Source organism: Plecotus auritus (genome assembly GCF_963455305.1).
Source record: "Plecotus auritus genome assembly, chromosome: 3".
Classification (NCBI taxonomy): domain Eukaryota; kingdom Metazoa; phylum Chordata; class Mammalia; order Chiroptera; family Vespertilionidae; genus Plecotus; species Plecotus auritus.
This window is the reverse complement of record NC_137772.1, coordinates 42,534,695-42,557,885: the sequence shown is the minus strand read 5'-3', so window position 1 is coordinate 42,557,885 and position 23,191 is coordinate 42,534,695. Positions and strand designations below refer to the sequence as shown.

Sequence of the window (23,191 nt, the reverse complement as noted above, 5' to 3'; positions counted from 1 at the left end):
GCTAAATTTATGAGCCTTTTCTAGAAAATTCTTGAAAAACCTTATAACCGTGGTTTTGAACTCTATATCCAGTCATTTGCTTTCCTCCATTTCTTTCATTTGTGACCTGTTTCTTTGTCTCTGCATTTTAGCTGCTTCCCTGAGTTGATAGAGTGGCTTTGTGTGCTAGGTGTCCTATAGGGCCCAGTGGCTCAGCCTCCCCAGTTACCTGAGGTGGACACTCTTGGTGCACCCCTTTGTGGGCTGTGTGCACAGTCTTGTTGTAGTTAAGCCTTGATTGTTGTTGGTATCACTGGGAGGAATTGACCTCCAGGCCAATTGGCTGTGAGGATCAGCTGTGTCTACAATGGGAGAACTTCTGTGCTGGAGACACCCTTATGAGACAAGACTTGCTTCAGTGGGGCTTTGGTTCTCACTGAGTCTGCCCCCGAGTGTGTCCCTTGTGGATCTGAGGAGTTGTAATCTGGATGGTTCCACTCTGACCCCTGGGTACACTGGCTCTTGGATCTCCAAGGAGGTGCTAATTTAGCCTCTGCCTGAGGCCACCCAGCAGGAGCTACAGAGATATCTGCAGATTCCTCTTCTTTGTTTGGGTTTTGGAGGTGCCCAGATGAGGTCCAGCTGTGAAGCAATGCAAGCTGCTGTCAGGCCTTGGGCCTTCTTTTGGATGTTCTGGGTCTCACTGACTCAGCTGCAGTTTGTTAGGTAAGTTTAGAATTCAAAGGACCAGGCCGTTCATATGCAAAAGTCTCTGCGCTCAGCTTGGATGGGGTGGAGTCTCAGGACAGAGCAAGCAGCAATGGCTTTGTGGGGTGGGATCTCAGGGCGGAGCAAACAGCAATGGCTTCCCGTCAGCCCTGCCCTATGAGGCCCCTGGGTCTCAGTGTCCCGCAGTAAACGCTGCAAGCACCTCTTGAGAGAAAGCCGCCCTTGAGTTTCACCCGCTGCCAGACAGTCCAGTTTCTCCCCGTATGAGTCTGGGTCCCCAAAGTCTCGCCCAGAACTGCAGTTCAGAGCAGTTGGGAGCTTTTGTCTCCCTCCCGCTTGAGAAAGCCAGCTGCGTACTCAGTTGCCAGCCCGCTCCGTGTGCGCCTTCATACCTCTGCCTTCCGCACCTCCTGTGAGTCTCAGTGTGCTTTTCTCTTTCCTTCTAGTTGTAAAATTTCCACTCAGCCAGCCTTCCTGTGGTTCTGGATGATGTCCATTTTGTCTTTTAGTTGTAGTTTTGAAATTGTTGTGTGAGGCAGTAGTTCAGGGGTTTACCTATTCCACCATCTTGCATTCTCCCCCTTCCTTCTTTTTAGCCACATCTCTGGCCCCATGTGCAGCCCTCAGGCTAACCGTGCCAACTATTTGCAGTTTTTCATAGCTCTTTGTTTATCACTTCTTGCCTTCACATCTGCCCTTTTCTTTGTCTAAAACAAACTTCCTCATCCCAACTTCCCCATCACACACACACACACACACACACACACACACACACACACACACAGAATTTTTGCTTGCCTAACTCCTGTTCACTTTTCAGTATTCACATAAAATATCACCTTGTCTGGGAAGCCTTCTCCAGTCTTCCAGTCAGATCTGTTCCTCTCTGTTCTTATAGCCCCTGAGTGTCTCTTTCATAGCACTCACTGTCCCTGCCCCTTGACCAGTAGTGTGTCCTGGGGTGGTTGGAGACTTTTTCTTTGTACTGCCAGTATGTGAACAATGCCTGGCACATAGTAGGAACTCACATATTTGAGGAATTAATGAGTAAATATGTGTACAATAAATATTTACAGAATTAATGTGCTGAGGCCGGCTGGATACAGGTAAACAGTCAGGGCTGGAAAGTATATAGATATCCTTTGAGAGAACAAGTATAAAGTGAACTGTTAAAGACAGCCTGAGACCTGTGTTTAGAGAGTACAAAGAGGAGGAAGAAAAGGAATTCTGGGGAGGCAGAGGAGGAGAAAACCAGGAAGTTCTGTGGCAAGGGAGCCTGGAGAGTCAAATGTTTCAGGAAGAGCGGAAGAATGAGTGTTCAACAGATTTAGATGCCACCCTACCCCCACAGAAAAACCAAGATGAGACAATGACTAGGAAAAGACAGTAGACTCAGTGAGAATTGGTTCACTTAAAAAAAAATTTTTTTTGATTGATTTTAGAAAGGGAGGAAGGGGGAGAGAGAGAAACATCAATGTGAGTGAGAAACATCCATTGGGTGCCTCCTGTATGTGCCCCAACCGGGGATCAAACCCACAACCTAGGCATGTGCCCTCACCAGGAATAAAACCCACAGCATCTGGTACATGGGATGACGTTCAACCAACTGAGCAACACCAGCCAGGGCAAGAGTTGGTTCACTTTTGAAGGGGAGTTTCAGTGGGAATACAACACATTAAGAAGTAATGGTATGGAAGTGGAGCAAGAATAAGCACGACTTCTCTTCTGATCAGCTATGTGTAGTCACTTCTACGTTTTTTAAAGTCAACTATGATGTTGCACCACCGAAAACATTTTTTAATATGCTCGGTAGCATATACCTTAGTACAAAGTGCATGGCTCTAAAGGACAGTGAACAGTGTGAGACTCCATAGATCTTGCTTCAACCAGAGCTTGAGGGCAGAGCGCTGACAGGGTCAGCGTGCAGGGTCCTTAAGTTCATCCTCAAGCACAGTGATATGATCTTTCTGAACATAGTAGTTAACTACCCAGGAGCTCTTGGGTGATTGTCTCATGCACTCATGGTGACAAAATCTGAGTTTCTTACTTCTATTTCTCATCTCTGTTCACACCCCTCATTCTCCCATTCTTCTGTAAATTTCATGTGGGGCAGTGTGTTGAATATATTTTAACTCTGCTCTCAACAGCTCCTTGCTCTCAGAGTCAGTCCTCTTTCACTAACTGGGTTACTGGCTCCACGGTTGGTGACATCTCAGAGTCATTTGGGTATTTGCAGCAGCTGCAGGTTATTTTTCCATTGCCGGGGCCGTTACATAACTTTGCAGAGTTTGTGTTTTATTCATTCATCAAGTAATATATGACCTCTTGAAGGACAAGAGCTGTGTGTTTTACTTATTTATGTCTCTTTTAGTTCTGCTTCAGTGTACAGCCTGCGAGAGTGACACTGCCCTGACCTTCAGGCAGTTTGCAGCCACCATGGAAAGGTAGATGAGTCAGTACTCAGTGCTAGGTTTCTATGGGCATTTGTATACAGCAAAAAGAGAGCTCTAGCTGTCCCCGAGGGACTCGGCGAAGCCCTGTGTGGTTGAGGGGAATCCTGAAGAGGCCCATGTTGTGGTAGGCATTTCAGGCCCAGGGAACCTTGAGGGAAAAGCACAGGGGCTTCAAACACAGCGTGGGAAGGACATTTGCCTAAGCTCAGGGTTTTTTTAAGGAAGAGGCAGAGAAAGATGAGGCTGAGGAGAAAGCCAAGGTCAGGACATAGGGTTCTTATGCCACACTGAGAGTTCTTTTTCCCTTTGTCCTGCAAAAACTAGTAAGTCACTGAAACCTTTTATGCAAGAGAGTTAGATTTGTTTTTAAGAAAGATTACTTTGACCATAATCTGAACGATCAGTTGAAAAGATGATACTGGAGAAAGAAGACCTGTTGGAAGATGATGAGGATTCCCGGTGTTTTCAAGACACTCATGGTGAAGAGGTGGCACCTGCTTACTCACTGAGTGATAGTAAATGGCCACAGTCAAGCTTTGCAGAGTCGCTGCGCATTTGACCTCCAGAGCAGTCCTTGGAATCATGGAGTCCTAGAATAATGACCATCTGAACAGTGGTTGCTGCATGAGTCTCCACAGCTTCTCAGCACGTTTGCCTCTTTTGCTAGTCACATGGTAGAAACCCATATGCTCACAGCAGAAATGTGGCAGGATATGAAAATGAAAAGGCAAGGAATTTGTAGTTAAGAGATCAACCCTGGGTTGCCAGAAAGATCTTTACACTATCTAATAGGGTTTTCATAATTACTTTATATACCAGAAAGATCTGTCAAATATTAGTTATTATGATCCCATTGGGCATCTGAGTTCTGGCTGTCAGGGAGTTTGAGAGAGAGTCCTGATTTGGAAGCTATCCAGATGGTTATTGCACTTAAAAACTTACAACCTTTAGAACCAGGGTCAGTTGGCTATGGGCTGTGTGCCAAACCCAAAGCTAAGAATGGTTTTTACATTTTCAGTGGTTCTTCAAGTCCTACATAATAGCTTTGATTATGCCACGTGGTTTTCAAAATCTAAAACATTTACCATCTGACCTTATACAGAAAAGCTTTGCCAACCCCCTGCTCTAGGACATTATGTAGCCAGCAGCTTTTTACCAAGAAGTCTGAATTCTGCCTTACTGTATGATCACCATCTTCTCTGTTGGTTGACAGTGATAATGGCGTTACAGGCATACCTCATTTTATTGAGCTTCGCTTTATTGCACTTCTCAGATGTTGCATTTTTTACAAATTGAAGGCATGACCCTCCACTGGCAAAAAGATAATGACTCTCTTTATTGCGATACTCTCTTTATTACACAGTGCTATAGAACCGAACCAGCAATATCTGCGAGGTATGCCTGTACACACCACAACATAAACTTGGTGATAAAACTCCCCATAAGGTATTTCTGTAAAATATCCATTTACTTTAGAAGTAGAATTAAACTGAAGCCCACTATGAATGCATCATGCTTGGTACAAGCCAAGTGGGAATTTTGTCAAAGCCATGAAGTCAGTTGGTGCTAATTTTTGCGCTACCTCTTCACTTCCTGGGTGGCCCAGTGTTTCCTGAATGATCATCACTGAGCCGTCTGTTTGACCTGCTCACCGTTATTCATATGTGTATTTCAGTTATTTTCTCTGTATTGGGTTGAACTGAGTTAGCTATATTCTCTCACCCTCTCTTTGTAACATTTTGTGGCTGTGAAAATTGTTTATCTCTTTATCCACCCCAGTAACAGTTGTTAGGCAACATCAAACATATGCATTATTATGAGTCATATCTGCCTTGTAAATCATGAGAGTTCCTATTATTAATCAAATGTCTTTAGTTAGGTATTTTTAATTTAGTAAAATATTTTTAGTGTATGAAAAGTGCTCTCAGGTACTCAATGTAATTTTTAGGTTCCTAAATAGCTTTCTTGAGATAGAATTCACATAGCCTATAATTCACCTACTTAAAGTATATAATTTGGTGATTCTTAGTATAGGCACAGAGTTGTACAACCACCACTGCATTCAATTTTAGAACCTTTTTCTACCAAAAAAAGAAACTTTACCCATTAGCAACCACTCCCCAATACTTCCACCTCTCTAGCACTGGGCAACCACTAATCTATTTGCTGTTATATAGATTTGCCTATTGTGGACATTTCATATAAATGGAATCATACGCTATCTGGTTCTTTATGACTGGCTTCTTTTACTTAGCATCGTACTTTTGAGGTCCATCCATGCTGCAGCATGCATGATTGTCCCTCAATGTGTTTAAATAGCAAGGCCCACCTAGTAGACCTTTATGCGGTAGGTGCCAACCCGTCGAACCAGTTTCTGTCATTGCCACTTCATCCAGCTAGATCTCTGAGTAAGCTTCTTACCTCTTGACCTTGCCAACATATAATTTCCATTAACACCCTTTTCACAAAAGATATTTAATGTCCGGCCAGACTCTTGGGAGCACCACAGTGAACAAGACAGCGTGATCCTTCCTCTCAAGGAGGCAGTTACAGTAAAATATTACAAGTGTTGCTCCAGAAGGAGCACCTGACCCAGCCATGAGAGTCAAAAAATCGTATCTGGAGGAAGTACATTCCAAGTGAAGCCTGAAAACTATGCATATACCTATATGTGTGTATGTGTGTGCATGTGTGTGTGTGTGTGTGTGTGAGAGAGAGAGAGAGAGAGAGAGAGAGAGAGAGAGAGAGAGAGAGAGAGAGAAGCAAAGGAGTCCACCTTGAATCCAGAGGAAAATGTGCCCAGCTGCTTTAAGAACAGCATGCGAACATGTGGCACACTTCTCAGCACTTTTCCTTTTTAGCTTTGTCTGCTCTTTCACTTTTTGGTGCAATTTGATTTAAAAACAGTTATCGTCAAGTTGCTGTGCTGCCTTGTCAACAAAGCAATCTAATCAGTTAGAGCTAGCTCTTTTATGACTCTTTTCTCTTACAAATATGAAGTGCATAGTATCAGGTGTGGAATAATAGTGCTTAGTTGATAAAAATCTGCAAACTAAATGAAAATCAGGTGCTAGGACTCTATTTTCAAGTGAAATTAAAGGTGAGCTGTTTATCTCAATCTGTACCTCCTTGCAGAAGCTACGGTTACATTTTTGGTATTCTTGTAGTTGATCATAGTGACCTTTTTGACAAAGATAGGAACAGTCTAAATTCTAATCCCTTTCCAAGACTGACTCATTAAGTGACCTCGAGAAAATCATTTCTATTTTCCATCCTACCTTGGTATCTTCATGAGAAAGAAGAGTGTGGTACAATCTCATGGTATTTAAGAAAGCAAGTAAGTGATGATGTGCTTGGTTTTTGGAGATGTTAGAAGGTATAAGCAATCCTAATGCCTTTTATAATTTTTTCCCTTATCACTTTTAAAAACTATGAATGAATTTAGAAATGTACCTGAAGCAGATATAATGTTAAACCAGGGTATATAAGAAAAATCGTCCTCATAATTATTTTACAAATTTTCTGACCCCAAAAGAACCATCCCTATGGGTTTTGAAAACAATTCTAGTGCAGGATAGAGCACTTGGGGTACCCCTGAGTTTCTCAGGAAAATTCTTCTGATCATCTTGAGAATCCATGATTTTCAGGGAACAACTCCAGGTGCAGACACTGCAGCCTGAGGCTGTGGGTTACAGACGTGGTTTGTGAATAAAGTAGCAGGAGCCCAGGAATTTCTGAAGTAGTGAGTCATGATCTTCTGTCCTAGATGAGAAGAGCACAGATTATCGGTACTGAGATTTTTAAAAATTATACATTTTAAGTGACAGTGAGTAGTGTGTTGTGCACATGTTAAAACTGGATTCCAGCTCAGGGAGTGGCAGGTACAGGCACAGTCTGGGGTTTGAGCTGAGAGGCCACTGCACAGCATCTTACTTCTCCTTGTCGGCCTTCCAAATTTATAAACTGCCCACTGCTGCAGTTCTAGTAGGATGGTTGCTCAGGGAGCTCCAGGCTCCTTAGGAGACCTTAGTCAATGCAGGTAACACTAGTGAATGGTACAGAGTATAAAATAGAGGTAGTCCAGACCAGTGTCTGCCTACGAATCCCTCCCACAGGAGCTCTGGTGGTGGCCGCAAGGTTCCTGCTGGAACAGTAAAGATCTATTTTTGAGAGAGAACTGCTTGGCTTCAAGAGATTCTTTAATATATTGATTAGGAAGAGGCAGATCATCATTAGTTTAAGGATCATCTAGTCCAGCTTCCTGTTTTACAGTTTGACTGAGCTCGGGTTGGGAGGGAGAGCAATAGGATTTGGATTCTCCAGAAAGAAGCCAATTACAGATACAGAACAAGAGTTGGTCCCTGTTCAAACTGGCAAGGGGCGGATGGTCAGAAGAAATAGGGGAGGGTATTTTGGGTGACAGGCACAGTTTGAGCAGACACTGTCCACAATACATGAGGGACACAGTGAGTGGAAGGAGCAGGAAGGGGAGATGTCAGAAACAATTTATGATGGGGCTGGTTTGGGAGGACCTTCAAAACAGTATAGAATAGATGTGATGCAGTACGATTTTCAGCTGCGGCGTGGGTTTGTGGAAGGGCTCATAATGAAGACTCGCCTGCAGTGGTGTGCAGATTGAATTGGGGCAATATTAGTGGTAGTGATGTCATCCGAGAGGCTGTCAGCTTAATCTCAAAGTGGGACAAGGACATACAGTGACAGACACCCTTCACAGGAAGAATCAGTGGCTCTTCAGAATTGCCCTAGATAAGAGCACAGGTTATCAGTACTGAGATTTTAAAAAATTATACATTTTAAGTGACAGTGAGTGGTGTGTTAAGACCAAAAGAGTCCCCAGGCTTTCAGGCAATGCTGACCTAATATTGACAGGAAAGTCGCAGTCCGCCCGTCACCGGCTTGTTGAAGCACAAGTAGGGGAATGAGAGGTGATCACCGAAGACATGAAAATGGATGACCTCTGTGGGGAAGGAGATGTAAAAAGAGAGCGGAAACCTTGAGTAATCTCCAATCTCATTTTTAATAACAAATTTCACCTCTTTAGTCAGAACACATACTGGAAACAAGTACCAGAACTAATTTTAATTTTTACTTTATTTAATAATTTTTGTGCAGAGCTGAAGTCAAGGAGGAAACTGCCCTGGTGAGTGTGTCTCAATTGTTTGAAGCATCATCTGATACACTGAGAGGTCCCAGGTTCAATTCCTGGTCAGGGCACATACCTAGGTTGTGGTTCGATCCCCGATCAGCATACATGTGGGAAGTAGCCAATCAATGTTTCTCTCCCCCCACCCCCCATTTCCTTCCTCTCTCTCTAAAATAAAATTTAAGAAAAATCCTCAAGTGAGGAAATAAAAAATAATAAATAAAATAAAAAATAAAGTTAAGGAGGAAAAACAAATTACAAAAAAATTGTCAGATAAAGGAGGGGAGAAACAAAAGATATAATACAGAAATCAATAATCCCCATACTGAAAGATGCTTTTTTATTCGTATTTCAAGGAAACCATATTGAAATTCTTATCATATGCAGTCCTCACCATAACTTGTGTTCAATGTTTACTATCAATTAAGAGAGTAAAAAGGCCTAAAGCAAGAGATAAGTCTCATCTTCCTATGCCAGATGTCCCCAACCTCAGGCTGGGCATGTAAGGAGCCTACTGTCTCCCTCATTGCACCCCTCACCACCTCCTCACAAAAAAAGATTGAGTCCATTCTCTACCAAAATAAAAGATTTGGTCCCATTCTCTACCAAAATAAAAGACAACTCCCCCCTCCAAAAAAAAAAAAAAAAAAGGTGACGACATCTTAAATCCTGACTCTCTCTGGATGAAAGGGCCAACATTCAGAGTGGTTCGTCCACCAGCCTTCCCTAAACAGCAGGTGTGAGTGTTCACTCCATGGCTCAGCACGGCAATCTCAGTATACTTGGCCCTCACCCACCAAAGCACAGGGAGCTGAAACAGTTTACCCAGGCCTGTCGCCAGGGAGAAGAGTGAGGCCAAACTTGAATCCTGTTGTTCTTTTTAAAGGGTTTTCCCCTGCCCCACTGTGATGGCCCCAACAGGGATTTACCATGTGCTTTGTTGAAGCAAAAGGAAAATGTCTCGAGTTTGCAGCTAAAGTGGAAACTAATTTAGCCTGTTGTTAGAATTGTACCGTATCTCAGAAGAAGTAAGATCAGCTGTGGTAGGAGTCACAGGCCTCTCGAGAGAAGACACCACTCAGACACACAACACTCAGGACACACATCAGTTGGCTCCCACACAGGTGAAGTGTTCCTCGTGGGGGGCAGCAGTAGCCACGCAGCTGACCTGCATCCTAGGCTATTTCATAGCCTCCCGACAGTAGACACTCTAGATGCCTCCTCCCACCTCTCCTTGTTGCCATCTCAGTTCAGCCCGGAGACCCGCACCCATAGACTTGGACCTCCCAACTCAAGAAGGGAATGGACATGCAAAGCCAAGGCCTTTAGAACTCTAGCCACCAGAGCAAGAAAAAGGAAGAAGACGTAGGGCAGAGAGCAGTAGTGCCAACGGAAACTTACCTCCCATGCCAACGGCTCTAAAAATAGCAAAATGATGTGTTTCACCTCCTGATCTCACTACTGTGGAAACTGCTTTCTGTTCTGCTGAGAAAAGTGGTATGGTATACAATTCCCAAGCCCCCAAAACTGGTCTGCAGGGTAAACCACAAAGAAAAAGTGAAACAGAGCTATAAATCTAGCCTGAGATTTTTGTTTAAGTCTTGCTAAGACTGCTTGCTGCTGAGCAGCCCAAAAAAAAGATATAATATACTGTTTTTATAACACTGTACAAATGTAAGGGTGTGTGACCCTTCACAAGACATGATTGGATTCAGGCTCCTCTGTGCTGCTAGTCTTCATATTTTTTTCTTTTTTATTGAATTTATTGGAGTGTCATTGATTAATAAAATTATATAGGTTTCAGGTGTACAAGTCTGTCGTACATCACCTGTATATTGTATTGTGTTTTCACCAACCCAAGTCAAGTCTCCTTCCATCACCATTTATCCCCCCTTTATCCTCTTCCATCTCCCCACCCCTTTCCCTCTCAGAATCACTATACTGTTGTCTGTCTATGAGGTTTATGGGGGGTTTTTGCTTAATCCCTTCACCTTTTTTCACCCAGACCCGCAATCCCTGTCCCCTCTGACAGCTGTCAGTCTGTTTTCTCTGTCTATGAGTCTGTTTCTATTTTGTTTGTTAGTTAATTTTGTTCATTCGATTCCACATGTAAGTGAAATCATACGGTAGTTGTATTTCTCTAACTGGCTTATTTCACTCAGTATAATACTCTCCATGCTGTTGCAAAGGGTAAGATTTCCTTCTTTTTTTACAGCTAAGTAGTATTCCCTTGTGTGTACCACACTTTTTTATGTCATCTTCTGATGGGCACTTGGGCTGCTTTCAAACCGTGGCTATTGTAAATAACACTGCAATGAACATGAGGGAAGGTATATATATTCTTTTGAATTAGTGTTTTGTGTTTCTTTGGATATAGTCCCAGAAATTGTATTGCTGAGTCATAAGGCAGTTCCATTTTTAATTTTTTGAGGGAACTCCATACTGCTTTCCATAGTGCCTGCATCTGTCTGCATTCCCACAAACAGTGCGTGAGGGTTCCCTTTTCTCCACATCCTCACCACTTGTTATTTGTTGATTTATTGATGATAGCCATTCTGACTGTCATCTGAGGTGATAACTCATTGTGTTTTAATTTGCATTTCTCTGCTGATTTCTTCATAAGGCATTACCAATGAATTGTTTTCCAAATATGTGCTAGCATTTATTCTGAGCCTCATAATTGCACCTTCCTTCTTTTATCTAAATGATAGATGAACAGATTACTAGTTTGTATGTGTGGCAGTGCTAGTGGGGTTTGTTTGTTTTGTTCTTTTTCCAGTTTTGCTATGAAGTTTTTGGTGATGACAGCCACCTCCAGTGGTATTTCTTTCCTCTATATTAGTGGTGCTTATTATTAGTTCTAAGTCTAATAAGATACCTCTCGGTCCTTAAGCACATGCAGCGTTCTCAGTGCTTTTGTTTAGTTTTTGCTAATCTTCTCTGTATCATTCCCGTTTTTTAGTATATGTGATGCCAAAGCAAGTGCATGTTTAGTTTTTTAATGTACCTTTGTACTGTCAACTCAGCTAAGCTCTTTCCGGGCCGTGGGAAATTAGTCACTTCTCTGCCTGTCACAGCCCCCTTCACCTGGCCCCAGTGTAGCGCACTGCACGCAGAGGACAAATGAGTGACACTAAGCATATTTATTTTCACACTGCAAGCTGAGCTTCCAAGAGCGCTGGGAAGCAGTACAGAGGATCACAAATACCCTCTTTAGGACGAGTTACCATTTGTTGTTTCTCTGGCACCACCATGGTCTCCCAGCAGTGGTTCTTTGTAACTACTGGTTCCTGTGTTAGAGAGAAATGGTGTCTCGTGTCCTTAAAGAATGTATAAACCATGTACTTTGTTCTCTGAGCCTCCTTGCTTTCACCCCTCCCATCCCTTCCACCTCAGCATTCATTATTAACCTACCACCTAGGTCCCCATCTTACAACTAACTATGAGATCCTTGCTGAAGAAAATTTCATAGAAGTTAACTCGGCATTATGCTTTACTGTGCATTTGTCCATTATTGAGTCATTCGTTGCATATTTCTTAAGTACTTACGTATGCCAAGTGGCACGTGAAGCTGAGTCTACAGATAAGGGCAAGATTGTTAGTCTTGGCCCTTGTGGAGCTTATAGCCTGCTGTGATATCCCAGCCAGCCAACACATAATTGAAGTGTATGTACCAAGTTCTCTCCTAGAGAGGTACAGTGAGACATGACAGCACAGAAGAGGAGCATGAAGCCCCAGACTCGGGGTTAGAGAAGGCTGCCAGGAAGGGTCTGGACTGTGAGGGGGGAGTGGTGAGAGAGACCATGAGAGTGGTAAACAGGAAGCTGCAGGATATGGTATGAAATTCAAATTATATCCGAAATGGGGACTTGTGTATTATCAAAGAATATCTGCAGCCCGGCTAGTGTGGCTCAGTGGTTGAGTGTCACCCATGAACCAAGAGTTTCCCAGTTCAGTTATTCCATCAGGTCATGTGCCCAGGTTGTGAGCTCAAACCCCAGTAGGGGGCATGCAGGAGGCAGCTGATCCATGTTTCTATCTCTCTCTTCCTGTCCCTTCTTCTCTTTCCCTAAAAATCAATAAAAGCATTTTTTTTTAAAACAAAAAAGAATATCTGCAATTATCTGAAACGGCTCTTAATGTACTCCACTTTTTTCCCCCTAATTTTATATTTGTGTGTGGGTAGATTTTTTTTTTCCTGTACTTCAAAAGCCAAAATAACATCTAACAGAAACTAATGCAGAAGCAGATATGAGAATCCAACTATCTTTTATTAAGGCAGACATTAAAGAGATTGTCAAAAATAGAAAACAATAACATTCTTCTCATAACTCTTTTCTGTTTTGGAAGGCACCATTAGCAAGTAATGAGTTTGTGACCGCTATTAATAAATTACTAAATATTTTAAGATAATTAAAAGGAAATGGGGAACCATTGAAGGGTTTTTAAGTAGAGGAGTGACAGAATATCTTAGGAAATTCACTCTGAAGCCACCCCCACCCTTGGTGGTGGTGAGAGTGAGGGTAGAGAGAAATGGATGGAGTTCTAATTAACAGAGCCTGGCGATATGGCTTAGGCAGTGGATGGGTGTTCATGTCATTCCCCAAGATTGGAAACACAGGGAGAGATAGGAGATGAAGATGAGTTTTGTTTGGGACATGTTCTATTTTAGATGTCTCTAGAAAACTAAGAAGTGTCCAGGAGACGGTGGGTATGCGGCTCTGCAGTGCAGCACCTGGATTGGAGAGAGGGTTTAGGCGTCTACAGCATATGCGTGGAAACTAAAGCCCTGGGAATGCAGGAGCACCCGGGGACAGAAGGTGGACACAGAAGAGGAACAATCCTAAACAGAACCTTATGAGCACCAGTATTTAAAGACAAGTAGGAGAAGGGAGCACTAAGGGGCACTGAGAAGGCATGACCAGAGGGCTTGAAAGACAAGAAGGTGTGTGTCATCACAGAAATGCAGACAGGGTGTCAGGGAGGGAGTGGTCAGTTGCGCCCAGTGCCCCCAGAAGTCAGGCAGAGAGCTGAGGGGGCTCCATCGCATCAAGCAAAGGGTGTTATAGGTAACCTGGAAGAAAACTGTTAGAATACCAGACCATGAGCTTCCAGAAGGCAGGGAGATGTCTTAATTCTCATTCTAGCTTCATTGCTTAAGGAACCACCAGGTAAATTAGTAGTCACTCAATAATTCTGCCGATTTTACCTTAACTGGTGCAACTGAAACGATCTTTTTTCTGCCCCTGAACTCTGCAGTGTCATCCTCATTGTAAACTGCTCACATTGTAAGTATAGGTGTTTCCTTAGGGTCTGGCTAGAATTTCCCAACTACTGTCTCATGGTGACATTTGAGCTTAGATACTGATCCTTGCGGCCCCTGGGGCAGCTGGGAAGAGCCTGAACCTGCCAGGCTGATAGCATGTAGTTTAGGTTGTCCTGTGTGTCATACAAGTGTATCTTTCTGCTTGTGCCATGACATGAAGGACATTGTAAAACCATGATCTATAGCAGGGTTCGTAATTCCTTGTTTAGTTGTCACCTCCCTTCCTCTGTGCCAAAGGCAGGTATTACTAAACAGTAGTCTCACTCCATTTGTAATGAACCCACACCCTCCCCCAGAATCTCCCCAGCCTGGTCCGCAGACAACCACAGACAGTGCAATGGAGGTGGCCTGCCTACGTGCCTTACACTTCAAAACCTAGCACCCTGATAAAGGCTTTCAGATAGCCAGAGACTGAATATCAGAGATGAATTCTTTTCCAGTGACTAACTTTTTAAAAATAGGCAAGGATGCTTTGAGAAAAAAAAAGTGTTAATTGCTCTAAACCCTCACATCCATATGCGTGCTCTGTGATTGTTCTTCATCTCACTCTTGGACAGAACAGCTCCTTGGCTGGGGAATCCGCACAGGCCACACTGAGCTTAGAGCTGTGCCGACCACCTGGGCAGTGCGTACAAATTTTATGCCCATTGCAGCCCTCCAGGATCCTGGAGTCCAGTTGGGAAGATAAGAAATGGCACTGTAGCCGAAACTGGTTTGGCTCAGTGGATAGAGTGTCAGCCTGCGGACTGAAGGGTCCCAGGTTCGATTCCGGTCAAGGGCATGTACTTTGGTTGCGGGCACATCCCCAGTGGGAGGTGTGCAGGAGGCAGCTGATCGATGTTTCTCTCTCATCGATGTTTCTAGCTCTCTATCCCTCTCCCTTCCTCTCTGTAAAATATCAATAAAATATATTTTTTTAAAAAAAGAAATAACACTGTAAGGCATAATGCAAATATTAGTTGATAATAATAGTTAATATAGAATAAGCTTTTAGAAGTTTTCAAGCTCAGTTTTAAATGCTTTACTTTTTTATTTTATTTATTTATCATAATATCCTTATGAAGTGAGTGTAGTTATTATCACCATCTTACAGATGAGAAAACCAAGGCTCAAGAGAAGTTTTTAAAGCACTGAGGCCTAAGGACACACAGTAAGTGGCAGAGCTGGGATTTGAACCCAGGTCTTCTGGCTCTAGAGACTGTTCTCATTCTGTCTCCTCCACCACTGTGTCCCTCTGTCATTACTCTCTAACATTGCTTTGACCTTTAAGTGACCCATTCTCAGTACCCTGTCTTAACAGTTTGAGAAAAATGCCTGGTTCTCCTCTCCATTGTTGAAATCATCCTCATCCTCTAAAATTCAGCTCAGCACCGGTCTTTTGCAGTTTTATCCCTGTGCTTTGGCTGCAATTGGTCGATGCCCACTCTGAGCCTTTCTAGCTCTAACCTGTGCCGCACAGCTTCTTTCTTCATTATATACCATCTTACCATGTGCATACTGTTCTATTTCTGCATGTATTGCCTTCTCCCCAGGAGATCAGGAGCCCCATGTGAGCAAGACTACACCATGCACCTTGCTCCTACCCTCCTGTGGGAGCTGCGAGCCCCCAGAAAGCCACTAGAGAGCTCTTCTGTCCCGGCTTTGTGGTGCAGACACCTCAGTGTAGGCACTGCCTGATCCTCCCACAGCTGCCAAAGCCTTTAGTGATGGAGTTCCAGTAACTTCTGCTTGATAAAGTGTTACAAATGCTTCCTGCTCTGTTGGAAAACCAGCTGTTTATTTTCACACAAAGATTTCTTTCATTTGAAAATCTTTTTTTACCAATTAATAGGTATTTCATAAAATGGCTGTTCAAAATGCAAGCTATTTCCTTTTTCCTCTTTTAAATATGTGGTTATTGCTTTTGAAGAAGACAAAGCGAAGGAAACGTTTCCTGTTTGTAGAGGCTCACATTTAACCCTAAAGAGCAGGTTAGTGTCAAAACATCCTAGAGCTCCTGTGACTTTCTGCCTTTTCAGCAGTTTTTTACTATCACAGGAATAGAGAAATTGGGGTTTTGTTTTGCCTATTCTTTCACTCTCACTCCCTTTGAAGAAATGAAATGTTACAGATTCAAAGGTTCCTTCCCCTTCTCACTGTCATGTAGCAGGTGTGTCATGTTTAATGCCTATGCACTTTTGCATCTTACCACATGCGTATGTGTCAGGGTTTCTCAACCTAGACACTGTGGACATTTTGGTCCAGGCCATTCTTTGTTTTGGGGTCTATCCTGTGTTCAGTGAGCTAGAAGACAAGGTAGGAAAAAATACCCAAGCAAAGCAAGCAACTAGAAAGAAAACTTAAAAAACAGGAGGAGAGCCTAAGGGAACTTTGGGACAACACAAAATGAAACAACATCCCAATAATAGGGGTGCCAGAAGGAGAGGAAACTGAGCAAGGATTAGAAAACATATTTGAAGAAATAGTGACGGAAAACTTCCCTAATATTGGGAAGAAAAAACTCACACAAATCCAAGAAGCTCACAGAGTCCCAAACAAGATGAACCCAATAAAGCCGACACCAAGACACATTATAATTAAATTGGCAAACACCAATGACAAAGCAAGAATCTTAAAGACTGCCAGAGAGAAACTGAAAGTTACCTATAAGGGATCTCCCATCAGACTATCAACTGATTTCTCAACAGAAACACATCAGGCCAGAAGGGAATGGAATGAAATATACAAAGTCATGCAAAGCAAGGGACTGAATCCAAGAATACTGTACCCAGCAAGGCTATCAATCAAAGTTGAGGGTGAAATCAGGAGCTTCACTGACAAAAAAGGACTAAGGGAGTTTATTACCACCAAACCAGCAATGCAAGAAATGCTAACGGGTCTGCTATAAAAAGAAGAAATAGGAAGGGAAGAAGGAACACAGACATAAAGAATGAAAATGGCGACAAACAAGTACCTATCAATAATAACTTTAAATGTAAATGGATTAAATGCCCCAATCAAAAGACATAGGGTAGCTGAATGGATAAGAAAATATGACCCATATATCTGCTGTCTACAAGAAACCCACCTCAGAACAAAGGACTCACACAGATTGATGGTGAAGGGATGGAAAAAGGTTGTTCAGGCGAATGGAAATGAAAAAAAAAAAAAAAAAAAGCTGGGGCAGCAATACTTATATCTGACAAATTAGACCTCAAAATGAAGGACATAACAAGAGATAGGAAGGCCACTTCATAATACTAAAGGGAGCAATTCAACAAGAAGATATAACTCTGGTAAACATATATGCACCCAATACAGGAGCACCCAAATGCATAAAAAAACTTCTGGAAAATATCAAGGGAGAGATTGGCAACAATACAGTCATAGTAGGGGACTTTAATACCCCACTAATTCCAATGGACAAATCCTCTAAACAAAAAATCAGCAAAGAAACATCAATCCTAAATGACTCACTAGATCAGATGGAATTAATTGACATCTTCAGAACATTCCGCCCCAAAGCCACAGAATATACATTCTTCTCAAATGCACACAGGTCATTTTCAAAGATAGACCACATATTGGGACACAGACAAAGTCTCTTCAAATTCAAGAAGATAGAAATCATATCAAGCATCTTCTCAGATCACAATGGCATAAAACTAGAAATCAACTACAATAAAAACAATGGGGGAAAAAAATCAAACACCTGGAGGCTAAATAGCATGGTATTAAACAATGATTGGGTTACCAAAGAGATCAAAGAAGAAATAAGTATCATGGCAACAAGTGACAATGAAAACAACAATACAAAATCTATGGGACACAGTGAAAGCAGTCTTGAGAGGGAAGTTTATATCTCTATAGGTCTACCTCAAAAAAAAAAACAAGAAAAAGTAATAAATTATCGAATCCTGCAAATCAAAGAGTTAGAAAGAGAGCAACAAGAAAAGCCCAGTGTAAGCAGACAGAAGGAAATAATAAAGATCAGGGCAAAAATAAACGACATAGAGACAAAAAAAAAAATACAAAAGACCAACAAAACCAAGTGCTGGTTCTTTGAAAGGATAAACAAGATTGATAAACCTCTAGCCAGGCTCACCAAGAAGCAAAGAGAGGACCCAAATAAACAAAATCAGAAATGAAAGAGGTGAAGTAACAACCAATCCCACAGAAATACAAAGGATTATGAAAAAATACTATGAACAATTCCATTCCAACAAAATGGACAACCTAGATGAAATGGACATATTCTTAGAAAAATACAAGCTTCTAAAACTCAATCAGGAAGAATAAAAAAACATGAATAGGCTGATAACTACCAAAGAAATTGAAGCAGTGATCAAAAATCTTCCAGCAAACAAAAGCCCTGGTCCAGACGGCTTTACAGGGGAGTTCTACCAAACATTCAAAGAAGAACTAAAACCTACCCTCCTCAGACTATTCCAAAAAATTCAAGAGGAAGGCACACTTCCAAGCTCTCTATGAAGCCAGCATTACCCTAATTCCAAAACCAGATAAAGACACCACAAAAAAAAAAGAGAACTACAGGCCAATATCCTTGATGAACATAGATGCTAAAATCCTCAACAAAATTCTAGCAAATCGGATCCAGCATTACAGTAGGAAGATCGTGCACCATGACCAAGTGGGATTTATTCCGGGGATGCAAGGATGGTACAACATCCACAAGTCAATAAAAGTGATACATCACATAAACAAATTGAGTGACAAAAATCACATAATCATATCAATCAATGCAGAAAAAGCATTTGACAAAATTCAACACCCTTTCTTGATAAAAACTCTCAGCAAAGTGGGAATAGAGGGATCATACCTCAACATAAAAAAAACCTTATATGACAAACCCACAGCCAACATCATACTCAGTGGGCAAAAACTAAACTCATTTCCCCTAAGAACGGGAACAAGACAAGGATGCCCATTTTCACCACTCCTATTCGATATAGTACTGGAAGTGCTAGCCATAGTGATCAGACAAGAAGAAGAAATAAAAGGCATCTAAATTAGAATAGAAGAAAAACTGTCCTTATCCACAGATGACATGATACTGTACGTAGAAAACCCCAAAGACTCCATCAAAAAACTACTAGACCTAATAAATGAATTTGGCAATGTAGCAGGATACAAAATTAACACCCAGAAATCTATGGCTTTTTTATACACCAATAATGAACTCACAGAAAGAGAAACTAAAAAAACAATCCCATTTACCATTGCACCAAAAAAATTAAGATACCTAGGAATAAACTTAACTAAGGAGGTAAAAGATCTGTACTCGGAAAACTACAGAACATTGAAAAAAGAGATAGAGGAAAACATAAACATGGAAGAACATACCATGTTCATGGATTGGTAGAATCAACATCATTAAAATGTCCATTCTGCCGAAACCAGTTTGGCTCAGTGGATAGAGCGTTGGCCTGCGGACTGAAGGGTCCCAGGTTCGATTCCGGTCAAGGGCATGTACCTTGGTTGCGGGCACATCCCCAGTGGGAGGTGTGCAGGAGGCAGCTGATCGATGTTTCTCTCTCATCGATGTTTCTAGCTCTCTATCCCTCTCCCTTCCTCTCTGTAAAATGTCAATAAAATATATTTTAAAAAAAAAAATGTCCATACTACTCAAAGCAATTTACAGATTCAGTGCAATCCCCATTAAAATACCAATGGCATATTTCAAAGATTTAGAACAAACTCTCCAAAAATTCATCTGGAATAAAAAAGACCCCGAATAGCCACAGTAATCCTGAGAAAGAAGAACAAAGTTGGAGGGATCACAATACCAGGTATCAAGCTATATTACCAAGCCATGGTTCTCAAAACTGCCTGGTACTGGCACAAGAACAGACATATAGATCAATGGAATAGAACAGAGAACCCAGAAATCAACCCAAGCCATTAATGCTCAATTAACATTTGACAAAGGAGGCAAGAGCATACAATGGAGTCAAGACAGTCTCTTCAATAAATGGTGCTGGGTAATTCGGTCAGATACATGTAAAAAAATGAAACTAGATCACCAACTTACACCATACACAAAAACAAACTCAAAATGGCTAAAAGAGTTAAATGTAAGACGGGAAACTGCTGGAAGCAAATTCCAGCAGGTCATAATTATGCGAGAAGTTCATCAGAAGGCTGATGGACACCTTCAGCAGGGCTGAAGATCTGCATATTATTGCCTGCTGCCAGACAGCTGAGGGCAGTTCTCCCAACCTGATGGTCCTTTATTATTTACCAAACCTTACCTTTGATATGTATATCTACTTTGCTAACGGGCAAAATGTGGGAATAAAAAGCTGTGGGTCCAGACATTCGGAGAGCCCACTTCACTAGAAAGTGGAGACTCCCTTGGCTCCCCCATGCCTCCCAAATTTATATTTCATGTCTAGTCTAATTCATTTATGCGCAGCCCCTTCTCCAGATTCCTAAACTGTAGCTGCGGAAAGACCCTAGCAGGAAACCATAAAACTCCTACAAGACTTTATAGGCAGCAAAATTGCAGACATATGTCGTAGCAATATCTTTACCAATACAGCTCCTAGGGCAGTGGAGACTAAGGAGAAAAACAAATGGGACTACATAAAAATGAAAAGCTTCTGCACAGCAAAAGAAACCATCAACAAAACAACCAGAAAGCCCACTGTATGGGAGAACATATTTGCCAATGCTATTTCAGATAAGGGTTTAATCTCCAAAATTTACAGAGAACTCATACAACTTAACAAAAGGAAGATAAACGATCCAATAAAAAAAAAAAAATGGGCAAAGGACCTAAAAAGACACTTGTCAAAAGAGGACATACAGAAGGCCAAGAGACATATGAAAACATGCTCAAAGTCACTAGTCATCCAAGAGATGCAAATCAAAACAACAATGAGATACCATCTCATACCTGTCAGAATGGCTATCATCAACAAATCAACAAATGACAAGTGCTGGCGAGGATGTAGAGAAAAAGGAACTCTCGTGCACTGCTGGTGGGGTAAACTGGTGCAGCCACTGTGGAAGAGAGTATGGAGTTACCTCAAAAAATTAAAAATGGAACTCCCATTTGACCCAGTAATCCCACTTCTAGGACATATCCCAAGAAACCAGAAACATCAATCAGAAAGGATATATACACCCCTATGTTCATAGCAGCACAGTTTACAATAGCTAAGATTTGGAAACAACCTAAGTGCCCATCAGCAGATGAGTGGATTAAAAAACAGTGGTACATCTACACAATGGAATACTATGCCGCTATAAAAAAGAAGGAACTTTTACCATTTGCAACAGCATGGGTGGAACTGAAGAGCATTATGCTAAGTGAAATAAGCCTGTCGGAGAAAGATAAATATCACATGATCTCACTCATGTGGGATATAATGATCAACATAATTTGATGAACAAAAATAGATCCAGAGACAAGTGGCAGGTGAGGTGTTAGAGAGCAGGGGAGGGGTTAGAGAGCAACCAAAGGACTTGTATGCATGCATATTAGTATAACCAATGGACACAGACACTGAGGTGGTGGGGGCTTCCCCAGGGTGGGAATGGCTGGGTGGGGGGAGGGGGCGTCCAATCAGGGTAAAAGGAGACATATGTAAAACTTTAGACAATAAATAAAATTTTAAAAATCAATGTATTCTACTGATTTTATCCCTAACAATGCCTTTTTTATCCATGAGGTCTATTTATTTGGCATGAATATAGCAATATCAGCTTGCTTTGGTTAGTACCTTCCTGATATTCCTTTTTCCATCTCTTTACACCAACTTCTCTGTGTCTTTATATTTTAGTTTGTCTTTTTTGGGGGGATGGGGATAGGATAGGAGAGATTTCAAAATTGAGAATCTCAGTCTTTGAGTTGGTGAGTTTGTCCATGTATATTTATTGTGATCACTAATATATTTGAATTTAATTCTGCAAGTATTTCTCCAGAAATTTTTTGTATAATATATTTATTTTTTAATTTCCTTAATTTTTTTTTCAAAAAAAAATTTATAATGTATTTTTTAAGTCTTCCTCTGTATCTTAGTCTTCCTCTGTATCTTGTATCCACTCATCTGCTGATGGGCACTTAGGTTGTTTCTGATTTTATAGTTGTTTTAAGATTGTTCTAAATTTAGGTTCTTGAGGGTCTAATCCTCTTACTTATTGTACACACTCACTCTTGCTTGTGATGGATTTTGAATTCTGAATCTTTCCCCACTGGAGTTATATCTGTAAAGCACATGTAGTCCTGGGGTAGGAGGGTGTGTCTCCAAAGTAATTTTATATTTGCTTCTGCTTGGCTCCTTATTTATATCCATCTCCATCCCAGGACCAATTTTATGGGTTTTTAGAGCACATGTGTAGTGCAACTGGAACCCCAAATTCCTCATTTCTCAAGTTTCAAGCAGCCCACGATTCCTGCTTCTCACTGAGGAAGGTCAGCCTTTGGTTAGTTTTTCTTGTCCTCTCTTTCACTGAGGGTGCTGCCATTTGAGGGTTGTGTCTGTAACTAGGTAGTGAGCTCAAAATCACTACCTCTTTCAGACCCAAATAGGTGGTAACCACCCAAGAGGCTCTCGGTTGGCAGGAGGTGCTCACTCTTAACACCCCTGTCCTTGGTAGCTTGCCTGCCTGCTGCTGCTGTTTCCTAGAGCTTGTTTCTGGCACCTCAGGCCTCCATTGCTTCATTTTACGGCCAGCAATACATTGGAAATATTTTTTAGTTTACTTATTCTTGTAAAATTTCAGGTTGTCTCGATCTGTATTTTTTCCTAAATCTAGAAATAGATATTTAATTCGATAAAATATTGGCATTTAGCTAAAAATGTGAATTTTTTAAAAAGCATCATATAGTGCTTTCCTTCACATGGTGGTTTTCTTTCAATTGATAACATAGAATAAGCAAGAAGTGACATTGCCATCCATCTTAAATTATCCATGGAGCCACTCAGGAGGACAGCTCTGATCCTGCATCTGAGCCTCTTGTCCTTGTGTGTGAGGGCTACCTTCACATTCCCTAGCCCAGGGGTGGGCAAGCTTTTTGACTCGAGGGCCACAATGGGTTCTTAAACTGGACCGGAGGGCTGGAACAAAAGCATGGATGGAGTGTTTGTGTGAACTAATATAAATTCAAAGTAAAGGAGCCGAGGGGAGAGCAAGAGAACCCTCTGCTCTTTCGGCTCCGCGGGCCGGATAGAACAGCCGAACGGGCCGAATCCGGCCCGCGGGCCGTAGTTTGCCCACGGCTCTCCTAGCCTGTCCCTCAACCTGGGTTTTATCTCCACCTGCAGTCTCCCTCCACTGAGCATGCACAGAATTTATTTGAATAAAAGGAAGAGAAGCATTTTAAAGAGCTGCTGAAGGAAGTCCAGTTTCTGGTTGCCTGCAGTGAATTCACCTCCTCTCCAGGCCTTCTTTTCCATCACACCCAGAAAGCTCCTGAGCTCCTCAGAGTCGGTGAAGGTGGGACAGAGGCAGAGGGGACACAGTGGGGCTGAAGTTGGGAACGTCTCTGCCTTCTGGAGCCAAATTGCACAATTAACTTTGGCGGGACTCATT

General features: G+C 41.9%; 1 protein-coding gene across 2 annotated transcripts in view; it reads left to right on the top strand.

Annotated features, from left to right (window-relative positions):
• The window catches only part of UBAC2 (UBA domain containing 2), a 194,209-nt gene that overhangs the window by 149,482 nt on the left and 21,536 nt on the right, over nt 1-23,191 (top strand). The gene's annotated exons all lie outside the window — the stretch shown is intronic.